This window comes from Pavona decussata, unplaced genomic scaffold, assembly GCF_977016875.1.
Source record: "Pavona decussata unplaced genomic scaffold, jaPavDecu1.1 SCAFFOLD_189, whole genome shotgun sequence".
Lineage (NCBI taxonomy): Eukaryota > Metazoa > Cnidaria > Anthozoa > Scleractinia > Agariciidae > Pavona > Pavona decussata.
Genome location: NW_028145598.1, coordinates 477,731 through 491,370, shown reverse-complemented (window position 1 = coordinate 491,370; position 13,640 = coordinate 477,731). Strand labels below are relative to the sequence as shown.

The following is a 13,640-nucleotide window of genomic DNA, read 5'->3' as shown; positions in this document are numbered from 1 at the left end:
TAGTACACGCCTCGTTGGCTATCTATGACCTCATATCCAGCGCACGCTCGTTGAATAATTGTTAATGATGTCCGATAATTGCATTTTCATCGTTAGAGGTAGATAACCCCTGTTGACATGAGAACCTGGGTAATATTTACACGTGGGACTGAACAAGCCGTGTCAAAGAATGGATACATATCAGGAACAAAAGTTAAGGGGAAAATATCGAGCATTTGGCAGAATCTCAATGGATTTCTGTTACGTGAGAGCTTCTATCCCGTGACTGAAGTCAACCCCCTAGTCACATGAGGAAGGCAAGGACACATTACTATCGACCCTCGTGGGTATTCCGCGTGTGACTTATCATGTCTAGTCCGAAAGCGGCTCAGACGAAACTGCGAACGGTGATCAAGTTTGAACTGAAGACAAAATACGAACGAAAGAACGACTGAACAAAAAAATCTGGACTGCCCGTGTTGACAATCAGATGCCTCATTTCATCTGCACCGTAACTCAAAATTGACAATGAACTGAAAAATGACACGACTTGCGAATTTTTGCTGTTGTCGTGCCCTTCATATGATGGCGCTCACGGGAACTTGCCGGTCACGAGTTCTTCCTCTGTCCTGTGCGTGATGCGCCGCCATAAAATATGTCACGGGGACTGATCAGACAAACATTAGTTTTGACCAAAAAGTATGGCGCTCAAAAGGGTAGAAATTGTACTTCACGGAGTCAAGGATTATTTTGATCAGAAATTTAATGCCATTCCGACATTTGCAGTGTACACACCAGAAACAGCGAATATTTTCACGGAATCAGCCTGTAGGCAAGAGTTTGTATGCTCTATGGTAAGGAAACTTGCATAGCTAAATGTTTACGTGTGCGTAAATACTAACTTGGTTTACTTACAAGTGGAGTGGTCGCTCAACTGCTCCTCTCGCTCGGCTCACCCTTAATTGCCGGCGCTTTTATTAGCTTTCTATTGACTTCATACGGACTTTTCGGTGGGTTTATAAACAGAGGGAATTATAAGCGGTGTATACACTATATGATAAAAAAAACCCTTTTTATGAGCTCAGATGATACATGTAAATCAATTGAGACTGACATGCAACATGTTTTCCTTTTACTGCCTTTTAGTTACCATAACGATTCGATTTAGCGCCCTCCCTCCAATAAGCACCCCCTTACAGACCTTAGAATGAGTTTTTGTTAAGAAGTCCCTATTCTGATAAGTGCTCCTGTTACATAAGCGCCTTTACTCTAATAAGCGCCCCCTGTACCGTTCTTTCTGCTAGTCCAGAAAGCTTTAATTAATATTGTTGATGCTAGTGACACTGAAGCTATCGACGTCGAACTATTCGTACCTCGCCTGCTATCTGAAATTTGTGAAATAATTGTTTAAGATACCCCGAGCAGCTATTAGCCATACGAGACCAGTGATTTTTAAAATTCCCTCACATTAACTGAGCATTTACCGTACTTTGTACTGTTACAGTTTCTGTTACTGTTCCTCTTTAAATAAATATATTAAATTTGTTTTGCACATTCGATTGTTTCTGAAAAATAAAAAAATACATAAATAAAGGAATTGTCCCGAATAAGAGCCCTCGGGCGCTAAATTGAATCCCCAGTACGGTAAGCTCTTATACATCACAAGGAGATGCTCTGCATAACGGCTTTCCGTGATCTGACTGTTGTAACTTAAAGCACTACAGTGAACTGTCGAACTTTCACTTTAACGTATAAGATAGTATTTTATCGGCTCCACACCGTACGTATACATTCCTAATATTCCACTGGAAATTGAACAGTATTCTATGAAAAGTGTTTATTTTAAGGAAACATTAGAGAGGCTAGGCGTACGCATGTATCTGAGGAGTGTGACGCGAGAATCGAGAACGCACGTGCGATTCACGTTACTCACTTCGAGCGCGCCAGTATCTTTGAAGAATAGAAAAATACCTGCCTCTCGCAATTTCTCATGTTTAAGGTCATGTTTCCGTTCTGATCACCGTAGTGTCGTCCATCGAATGTTCAATTCTTTGCTATAGATTTTACCTCTTCTGAACATGCGATTATTAATAGTATTAATTTTGTTTCTCTCCATATCAGAACCTGGATTCTCGATCAATCCGCCGAAGCCTTGTCCCTCTCGTATCGAATCAGAAACAAAAAGGAAATGGGAGACAAGGGATGAGAAAGCTCGTGGAAACAGTAACATGTTGCAAGGTGTGTACTGCCCGTCCTCCTTTACTTTCTCTTGAACTATCAGACTTGCCGAGTTCCCTGTGCACTGATTATAGATCACTGCCTGGATTCAGTTTTTCTTTCTTTCTCTTTTGCTTTACAGCCAAGGACAAGATCAGTAGCGATTTGAAAAAAAAAAAGGAAAAAACAAAGAAGAGGAAATATGTTCCAGGATACTTTTGAACACTGACAAAGCACTGGGCTTCGCGCTTCGCCCAAGTTTGGACGCCTTTGTAATGTTTGGATAAAGCTAGAGAGAGAGGAAGGCCAAGTACCTGAGTAATTTAGACTTACAATTCAATGTCCCATTGTGTGTAATTTTTCTCCCGCTCTGCTTTTTTTTTTACTCTATTTTGCCAGCCTCAGCTCCGGGAAAGTCAGGCCTATAAAGGGAAAGGGTTGCTCTTTGAGTTCATTTTTTATCTTTGTAAGATTATTTAACTCCCTTACTTTACGGGGACACGAAATGACATGTTTCAGCTTGAGAATTATTGCCTCCAGCTATAAAGTTAAGCCAGCGACACACCTGGCGATTTTATACGCCGATCGCGGATCTGGCATATCAGATATCGGCGATTAAATTCGCCGGCATTCGCCAAGTGTGCCCGTTCCCGCGATATTCTACGCACATCGCTGCGAATTGCCAGTAAAGTCAAACAATCAGGTTGGCGGATTTTATAACATGACTTTTCAAAACGTCCCTCGATGGAGCCCGGGAACAAGGTTGAAGTGCCACATCGCCGCGATCGGCGAAAAAAATCGCCAGGTGTGTCCGCATCAATCGGTGGCGAAAATCGCTGGCGATCAAATTCGCCGCGATCGGAGTATAAAATCGCCAGGTGTGTCGCCGGCTAAACTGATAAGTTATCAATAAAAAGAAATGGAATTCAATTCAAGTAAATAGTCCATATTCTTCCATTATGTTCCTGATTGGACCGACATATTATCTCCCTCTCCTCTTGGAGAGAACCTCGTATACAAGAGTGAAAGAGTGCTCGAGGGAAATTTTGACAGGAAATAATACTGTTGAAAGGTTAAGGAAAACTGCAATAGTTTTCAATTGATTTTTTAAACATGTTTCAACAGCTCTTAAAAAAACTTACAGAATAATTAAAGAAGACGTGTTAAAGTGTGACTATAATTAAGAACGTTTTAAACTGTTGCCATTTTTCTTAAACTTTTTACTCGCCTGCTGCTATCTATTATGTAGACCTTTTGGCAAACAATGGTGTATCTCAAACTCCATTTTAGAAGTTACGTGATCTCTCCATCTGCCCATTCTGGCAAGCAGCTGTTGTAACCCTAAACCAGGTACACGGACAGAGGTCCCCATCCCTCGAAGAGAGAGAGAGGGGACCCTGACAGAAACCTGTTGGAACAAGTGAACAAGCCAAGTTTTCGTTCCGGCTGGCAAAGTTAGTAGCTCGCTCGCTCAATTCCGTAAATAGACTAAGACAATCAACGTTAACGTGAACCCAGGAGACATATTTAACTGATTGTCGTTCTTCTTAACTTATCCCCCAACCTCAGGGCTTTTCTCTCCCATCCCAATTTACAAGGATAAAGCAGTGAGAACGAGTTTCAGCTTACCTATGAAAAACGCGAGCACTCAATATTTAAACTAAAAGTAATTTATTACGCTGAAGATAAAAATGTAAAATGTAATTCATTTATTTGCCTAAGATTTTTGCAGCTGTTTGGACTTCTTGAGTGCCTATAGCTAATAAATATTTATATTTTTTTTTACAAAAAAGTTGAGCATCCCTTAACCGGCCTCCGGCATTGACCGACCAGCCTGAAATCTCGTTCCTTAGGGTCTCCACTCTTCCCATCCCTGGGGGATCTCTCTCTCTCTCTCTCGCTCCAGGGGAGAGGAAGAGGGGATACCCCGGAAACGAAGTTGCCGAGTAGGATTTTCTCCGGGGGTACTCCTATTTAAAAGTGACTGGGGTGATCTTTGTACCTTTAAGGGGTTAAAAAAATCGTGGTTTGATATCTCTCGAGGGTGCATAAATTTAAAATGTCTTCAGTCAGAGGTATGGTGATACATAAGGCCAAAATCCTAACTACCTAATTTCCTAAGGAGATTAAGTTGCGGTTTTCGTTGGTGTTATGAGGTGTCACAAAGAGAGCCCGATGTCTTGTCATCACCGGCTGTTCCAAAGGATCATTCTCCATCTCTTCTTTTACGCGCCAGAATTAATTTATTTTCGCCTTCGCGAGGCAAAAAGAAGGTGCTTTTCAATTCGTTTTCTAAAGGTCGTCGTTGTTAAGTTAACTGGCTGCCCTCCACTTGCAAGACAAGGTTTTATTCTTATGGTTTCGGTGCTTACAGTGAGGATACAGTGGTCTAAATTATGTTTTCAAACCTAATAACTATTTTAAAATTGTGTGCTTAGTGATCTGGTCTTGGATTGGAAGCGAGGCTGGGGATGACCTTGTTTTGATACAAACCTTACTGCTTTTCATATGTAGATCATGCTATTCTTATGCTAACCAAGGTCACCCCCAACCTCGCTTACAATCCAAGGCCAGGTCACTACGTGCACATTTGTAAAATGGCCTGCCAGAACTCAACGGAGGATTCATGAGAACTGCAAACGCATTCAAGCTATACGTTAAATGCATTGCCCCCATGTTGACGCCAAAACAAAAGAAAATTTGCTCACATAGTTTGCATAAAAATGGAAGTTAACTCCCGGAATAGAAAAATCTAGTTGTTCCTAACCACCAACATGGCCGCCATGACGTAAGGTACAATCAACCTATAAAATATTTCCGAGGAGATGCTTGCCAGGGATTCTATTGCATCATCTACACGGATACGGGTTTCCTACTATCATGTGGAATGAGTTTTTCGTCGGCAACTTGAATAGGTAGCATCCTCTCCCTTAACACAATGGCGTGTGTATATTCCCGAAATGTGGTATGAATATTACGTACTTTTCCAGTGCCGCACCTACGTTTATCGTTCGAATTCGCAGACAAATGTCTACTGAGGGTTCTTTTTGATGCTAACCATGATGAGGAAGTGAGGTAGGTCCCTTAAGCGTCTATATATCTAAATGTAGATTTTTCGTTAAATCTGAAATATCTCAAGAGTAAAACAAAGGGGAATCGCGCATGCTCTCGTGCGCAAGAAATGCTTCTGGTTCCTAGGGTATACTAGCTGGCGGTATTGCAGGCGCACGCGAAATAAAGTTTTGGCGGCGGAGCCGCTAGAAGCTAGCGGCGAGAAATATTTCAAAGTCCCCCTCCCCATTCTCCTCGCGGCTTCGCTGTTCGCTTCTAGCGGCTCCGCCGCCAAAACTTTATTTCGCGCGCGCCTACAATACCGCCAGCTACGCAGGCTAAGGGTCTACACTCAGTATTTGATTTATAAGACCGTTGAACCTGAGACAGGTTATGCCTCTTTTACTTTACCAAAGTGTAACTAACAAAGAAGTTCGTTTTCAACCCAAATTGCAAGTCCCTGCTTAGTCTCTGCTAAACATTTCGAGCTTTGGAAAAAAAAAAAAGATTTTATTAAAATTAAAGGGTCTGATGTATTTTGAAGTAAGCTGCAATACAAATGGAGCATTTTACTACCACTATAACAAAGCTGACTTTTTTATGTCCCTTAATAAATTTTCAAACTGTACACGCTTCAGTTTAGAACCATTTGCAGTGTTAAAAATATGTACAGTACAACGGACTATAATCTGATGTAGTATGAAAGCCAGTACAATATACAATACAATCAATAAAAACACAAATACAGCCAGCCAGCGCTTAATTTTGTTCGTGTGAACGGCGGGTGACACGCCTCATACGGTCTGGTGTAACATAAAAAAAAAACGCTAATGCTACAACCCGTACCAGCGTTTAATAAGAGGTCCACACAACGCAGGAATTAAACTTGCTTTTATTTTGCCGGATCTCTCTTGTGAAAGACCTCTTGCCAGGCGTCACTTGAACGTGAAAATACAAAAACTGAATGCAAAATGCGACTCATCCCTCTTGAACTACAACCCACCAACAAAAGCCTCGCCCGCCGTAAGGCACGCGAGGCTTTTCTAATTTATAGAGGGAAAACGTTATCTCCAGAAGGCATTAACTGGAAAAACGAACGCTGAACCTTTGATTATACACTTTTATATTTTTTTTATGTCATATTTACAAGTACTCTGTCTTCATATCATGTATTAGCCAATCATTTTTTTCCATGTATTTTTTCAAACTTTAATCTAAGGAGCCGTTACTATATTTTCCTTCAGCATAGCTCTGGCCCTGAGGAAGACTAATTCTATTAGTCGAAATATTGGCCACTAATAAATCTGCCCTTTGCCGTAGTGCCAGCCTTGCATTCAGTTTTGCATAAAATCACTTATACAGCAACCCAGCGTTTAATTTTTTTATCCATCAGAACGGGGGGTGACACGCCTCATACGGTGGGGTGTAACAAAAAAATATGCTCATACAACAACCCAGTGCTTAATTGATTTTTAGAACACGCTCTAAACAATTGTTTCAAAAGTAAATTTACGCGTTATGTTTAAAATTTAGTGCAATTAAACTTGTCAAAAGAAATAATGTATAAAAATAACTCACAAAACGCAAACCTGTCTGTCTTTGACATTGTTTCATTTTAAATTTCCCCAAAGCTATTCTGCCAATACCAAAAGGACACACGTTATTGTTTTTCAATGGATACCAGTTTAAAACCAATTGGCAAAATTTCGACAAACTTGGAGTAATACAGCAAACTGCTTCCCAGTAATTTTCACTGGAACGGTAGCAGACCTACCAAAATTTAGTGGTTGACGGTTTCAGTGAAAGAATTAGAAAAATGGCAAGATTGGCGTACGTCACCGACGTAGAGTAGCAGCAGTAAAATCATCACTATAGCGAATGAAGCTTAAAGGTTGTGCTTTTGAAAAGAGCAACCGAAAAGCAGTTGAGTTTACTCAACAAAATGACCTAACATTAAATATTGAAAACAATTTGCAACGGCAATTACCGCAACACACCAGCGAACCAAATTCACCAACAAACCTTTTTACGAAGACTGAACCAAAGGTTGTTTAACGTCGTACCCGTACCCGTGATCTAATACTTGTCTTCCAATAGCTAAACACATCAGAAATATCTTACGTGAATCTCTTTCTGTTTTTATTAAGTGGCAGAGTTTACCAAACACGAATATTTACGACATATATATTATTGCTCTTTCTTTGTGTTGAGTCACTTATGTTAATCTATTTTAATTATGTCAAGTTCTTTGCATTAATTATTTTATTGCTTCTTTTCCTGTTGGTTAATACGTGATGACGCCACTCGCTTCTGATTGGTTTGCCATCAAGCTATTGTTATTTGCCTATATAAGTGCGACACCACCCGGATGGTTTGGGCGGAATCAGTAAACCTAACGCACAGTATACAGAATGAACCCTCTTCTTTTGTTATTCATAGAACCCATTGATTTCCATAATACACCACAATTCAGTACCTAATACAATTATCATTCCATCCAATCACCCTTCGACAAAACACAAAACAACACTAGACAAGGACAACACAATGGGACACAACACAAGCACAATAAATTGACAAAACATAGCTACTCAACACAACACAACAAACACAAAACAAAGAAAACATACCGACTTAACAAAACACTACACAACACAAAGGGAAATACAATAAAATCCAATACAATACAACAGAAATCAAGGCAAGACAACACAACACAACACAACACACAGCACCTAATTTTAAATTCGGACACTGCTTTTCAAAATGTTTTGAATATCAAACGTTTCTTAAGAATTTGGAAACAATTTTTGTTTGCTCGTAACAAATATGTTTCCAAAGGAAATATTTCCTGACCGGAAAGCAATGAACTTATTGTTGGATTTTAATTTTTTTCCGCGAATTTGAAACCATAAAGAAATGAACTTATTGCTCGAGTTTTTTACTATTTCACGAATTGAAACCGGAAAGAAGTGATCTTATTGTTAAAACTGTGGCCATTTTCACGGATTTGAGACCACACCGGAGTAAAGTTTTTTCCCGATTTTTGGCTATTTTCATGAATTTGAGACCAGAAAGCAACGAACTTATTGCTCTCTTTAAGGTTATTTTGACGAATTTGAGGCTCATTAAAGGAGTGAATTTATGGCTTTATTTTTGGCCATTTTGACCACTTTTGTTCATTTGCACGGATTTTAGTTCACAAAGGTCTAAAATTGTTCGATTTGGCTATTTCTGTTAATTTGGAACCAGAAAGGGATGAATCCATTGCCCGATTTTTGGGATTATGAAGATATGAAGATATGAAATTTTTGCCCGATTTTAAGCTATTTTGACCAGTTTGAGGACTAGAAAAAATTAACTCATTTCCTAATTTTTGCCTATTTTCGCGCATTTTAGTCCAGAAAGGAATAAACTTATTAGTGCTCGAGTTTTAAGAGATGTTTGGTAACTTTCAAGGAATTTAGATCATCAAGGAATGAACTTATTGCCGATTTTTAGCTATTTTCTCTAATTTTGAAACGAGACAGGAGTGAACTTATTGGTTGATTTTACGCCTATTTCAGGAATTTTATATCAGAAAAAAATGACTTAATGCTAAATTTTTGGCTATTTTCATGAATTTGCGAGCAGACAGGACATAACTTAATCGTCGCTTTTTGGCCTTTTTTACGAATTTGAGACCAGCAAGGAATGAAATGATTGCCCAATTTTTGGCTATTTTTAAGAATTTGAAAGCAGAGAGGAATGAACGTATCTCTTCGTTTTTGGCTATTTTGACGATTTTGAGACAGAAAGAATTGAACGTATTGCTCCATTTTCAGCTATTTCAAGGAATTTAGTCTGAAAATCGCCAAAAATCGAGAAAAGAGTTCACTCCTGTCTGCTTTTTAATTAGTAAAAATAGCCATAAACCGAGCAAACTCGTGAAAATAGCCAGAAATCAAGGAAAAAGTTCAATTTCTGCTCTGCAATTCGTGAAAATAGTCAAAAATCGAGAGGAGAGTTCACCCCTATTTTTTCTCAATTCGCGAAAATAACCAAAAATCGAAGAAAAAAAATGCTACTCCTTTTTTTGTCTGAAGTTCGTTAAAATAGCCAAAAATCGAACAATGATTTCACTGCTGTCTGCTCTCAAGTTCGTCAAAATTACCACAAATCGTAAAACTACTCAAAAATCGAGCAGTGAGTTCACTCCTGTCTGCTCTCAAATTCGTGATAATAGCGAAAATCGAGAAAAGAGGACAGTCGTGCCTATTCTCAAATTCCTGAAAATAGCCAATAATCGAGGAAAGAGGTCACTCCTTTCTGCTCTCAAATTAAGGAAATAGTGAAACATCGAGAGAAGTCTAAAATTCGTAAAAATAGCCAAAAAACAACAATAAAAGTCAACTCCTTTCAGATATCAAACTTCTAAAAATAGTCCAAAATTTGGCAATGAGTTCAAGTGTTTTTTATCTCAAATTCGCGAAAATAGCACAAAATCGAGCAGTTTTTCACTCATTTGTTTTCACAATTGAATTGGTGAACATAACCAAAAATGGTAAACATAGCCAAATAACATGAAAAGAGTGCACTCCTTTTTGCTCTCAAATTCGTGCAAATAGCGAAAATCAAGCAAAGAATTTACTCGTCTGCTCTCATATTCGTAAAAATAGCCAAAAAAAGAGCAACGAGTTCACTCCAGTCTGGTCTAAAACTCGTGAAAATACCCAAACATCGAGAAAAGAGTTCAAATTCAGGAAAAAAGCCGACAATGAAGCGATACGTTTACTCCTTTCTGCTCTCAAATTCGTGGAAATAGCAAAAAATAGAGGAAAAAGTTCACTCCTGTCTGCTCTCAAATTCGTGAAAATCGCCAAAATCCTTAGCTATTTTCACGAATTAAAGACCGGTTAGGTATGAACGTATTGCTATTGGCTATTTTCAGGAATTTGAGAGCGGAGAGGAATGAACTTATCTGTTCATTTTTGGCTACTTTCATAATTTTGAGATCAGAAAGAATAGACTTATGTCTTTAGTTTTGTCTATTTTCCCGAATTTGAGACAGAAAGAATTGAACTTATAGCTCATTTTTTAGCTATTTTAACAAATTTGGTCAAAAACAGGAGTGAACTTAGTGTCCGATTTTTGGTCATTTAAACGAATTTGGGAACAGAAAGGAATCAACTTGATTCTCGATTTTTGCAATTTTAGCACTTTTTGGCTATTTTCATGAATTTGAGACCAGAGAGGACGGAACTTATTGCTCGATTTTGTGCTATTTTCACGAATTTAAGACTAGAAAGGAATAAACTTATTGCTCGATTTTTTTGCTATTTTCTTGCATTTGAGAACAGAAAGGAGTGCACTTATTGCTCAATTTTGGCCTATTACCACGACTTTGAGTACAGAAATTGTCGCACAAGCTAGTACCAGTCAAGGTGTATATTGTTAAAAAAAAATCATCACCATACGATCCTTTAAGCTTCGTAAGGGGATCCAACGGGAAATTTTTAATTTTCAAGAGATCAACTGGAAGAAAGTTGAGGTTTACGCAACAAAATGACTTTACAGCAAACGAACACAGCTGATTTGAAATTACGTCAACACATACACCAGCGAACCGAATTCCCCAAGAAACTAACTTACGAAGACTGAAGCAAAGGTTGTTTAAGGTCGATTTTCCGGAGAATCCGTGATTGAATACTTGCCTTCCAATAGCTCAGAATACATCAGAAATATCTTACGTGAATCTCTTTCTATTCTTATCTAGCAGCAGAGTTTACAAAACGCGAATATTTACGACAAGATTAATGGTCTGTCTACATTCTTTTTCTTTGTGTTGAGTGGGTTATGTTAATCCATTTTAATTATGTCAAGTTCTTTGCATTAATTATTCTTTTGCTTCTTTTCCTGTTGGTTAATACGTGATGACGCTACTCGCTTCTGATTGGTTTGCCATCAGGCTATTGTTATTTGCCTATATAAGTGGGACACCACCCGGATGGTTTGGGCGGAATCAGTAAACCTATAACGCACAGTATACAGAATGAACCCTCTTCTTTTGTTATTCATAGACTACAATTCAGTACGTAATACAATTATCTTTCCATCCAATCACCCTTCAACAAAACACAAAACAACACTAGGCAAGGACAACACAATGGTACACAACACAAGCACAATAAATTGACAAAACATAGCTACTCAACACGACACAACAAACACAAAACAAAGAAAACATACCTACTTAACCAACAATACACAACACAAGGGAAATACAATAAAATCCAATGCAATACAATAGAAATCAAGGCAAGACAACAGAACACAACACAACACAGCACGATACGATAGGGTACGACGCGATGCGAAGCTGAAACCTAATTTAATCCGGAAACTGCTTTTCAAAATGTTTTGAATATCAAATGTTTCTTACGAATTTGGAAACAATTTTGAGACCATAAGGACATGAACTTATTATTGCTCGATTTTTTGCTATTTTCACGAATTTAAGACCGAAAAGAAATAAACTAAAATTTGCTAAAAGTTTGGTCATTGTTACGGATTTGAGACAAGACGAGAGTGAAGTTTTTGCTTGATTTTTGGCTTTTTTCACGAATTTGAGACCAGAAAGCAAGGAACTTATTGCTCTCTTTGAGGTTATTTTGACCAATTTGAGGCTCATAAGGAGTGAATTTATGGCTTCATTTTTGGCCGTTTTCACCATTTTTGTTCATTTCCACTAATTTTAGTTCACAAGGGACTGAACTAATTGCTCGAATTGGCTATTTCCGATAATTTGGAACCAGAAAGGCATGAATGCATTGCCAGATTTTTGGGATTAAGAAGATATGAAGATATGAAATTTTTGCCCGATCTTAAGCTATTTTGACCAATTTGAGGACTAGCAAAAATTAATTTATTTGCTAATGTTTGCCTATTTTCGCGGATTTTAGTCCAGAAAGGAATAAACTTATCGCTCGAGTTTTAACTATTCTCGCAAATTTGATACCAGAAAGGAGTGACGTTATTGCTCGAGTTTGGCTATTTTCACGAGCTGAAAACCGGAAAGGAATGAACTTATTGCTAAAATTTTGGCTTTTTTCACGGATTTGAGACCACAACGGAGTGAACGTTTTGCCCGAATATTTTAACTTAGCTTATTGTTCCTTTTTTTGTAGCTATTTTAGCGAATTTGGTCCAAAGAGAAGTAAACTTATTGTCCGATGTTTGGCCATTTTCATCAATTGAGAACAGAAAGGAATCAACTTGATTCTCGATTTTTGCAATTTTAGTCCAGAAAGCAATGAACTTATTGCTCGATTTTTGGTTTTTTTTTTTTTTTGCTATCTTCACGAATTTGAGACCAGAAAGCGATGAACTTATTACTCTCTCTCAGGCTATTTTCACGAATTGGAGGCCAACAAAGAGTGAACTAATTGCTCGATTTTTGCCCTTTTTCACCAGTTTGAGATCTGAAATGAATACACTTATCTCTGCATTTTTGGTATTTTCTGGAATTTCACACCAGAAAGGCATGAACTCATTGCTTGATGATTGGCTGTATTCACGAGTTTGTGACCATAAAGCAATGAACTTCTTGCTCGTTTTTAACTATTCTCACGAATCTGAGAGAGAGAGAGGATTGAACTTGTCTCTCGATTTTTGGCTATTTTCAAGAATTTGAGAACTGATAGGAATCAAATTTTTTCTTGATGTTTGGTAACTTTCAAGGAATTTAGATAATCAAGGAATGAACTTATTGCCGATTTTTAGCTATTTTCTCTAATTTTGAAACGAGACAGGAGTGAACTTATTGGTTGATTTGAAGCTATTTTTTAGAAATTTTAAATCAGAGACAATCGACTTAATGCTTAATTTTTGGCTATTTTCATGAATTTGTGAGCAGACAGGACATAACTTAATCATCGCTTTTTGGCTATTTTTACAAATTTGAGACTAGTAAGGAATGAAATAATTGCCCAATTTTTGGTTATTTTCAAGAATTTGAAAGCAGAGAGGAATGAACTTATCTCTCGGTTTTTGGCTATTTTTACGATTTTAAGACCATAAAGAATAGAACTGTCTTTATTTTGGTCTATTCCCCCTCATTTGAGACAGAAAATTTGAACTTATTGATCCATTTTCAGCTATTTCAAGGAATTTAGTCTCAAAATCAGCAAAAATCGAGAAGAGATCTCACTCCTGCCTGCTCTGTAATTCGTAAAAATAGCCATAAACCGAGAAAACTCGTGAAACTAGCCAAGAATCGAGCAAAGCGTTCACTAATTTCTACTCTGCAATTCGTGAAAATAGTCAAAAATCGAGAAGAGAGTTCACCCCTATTTTCTCTCAATTCGCGAAAGTAACCAAAAAATGGAAGAAAAAAATGCTAGTCCTTTTTTCTG

The 13,640-nt window shown here is 37.9% G+C and overlaps 1 long non-coding RNA gene across 1 annotated transcript; it reads left to right on the top strand.

Moving 5' to 3' along the window:
* Positions 1 to 111: 111 nt before the first annotated feature.
* On the top strand, positions 112 to 3,478 carry LOC146462402 (uncharacterized). Its single transcript, XR_014857147.1, has 3 exons — positions 112 to 833; positions 2,101 to 2,217; positions 2,339 to 3,478. It is a non-coding gene; the product is annotated as an uncharacterized LOC146462402 (long non-coding RNA).
* Positions 3,479 to 13,640: the final 10,162 nt, after the last annotated feature.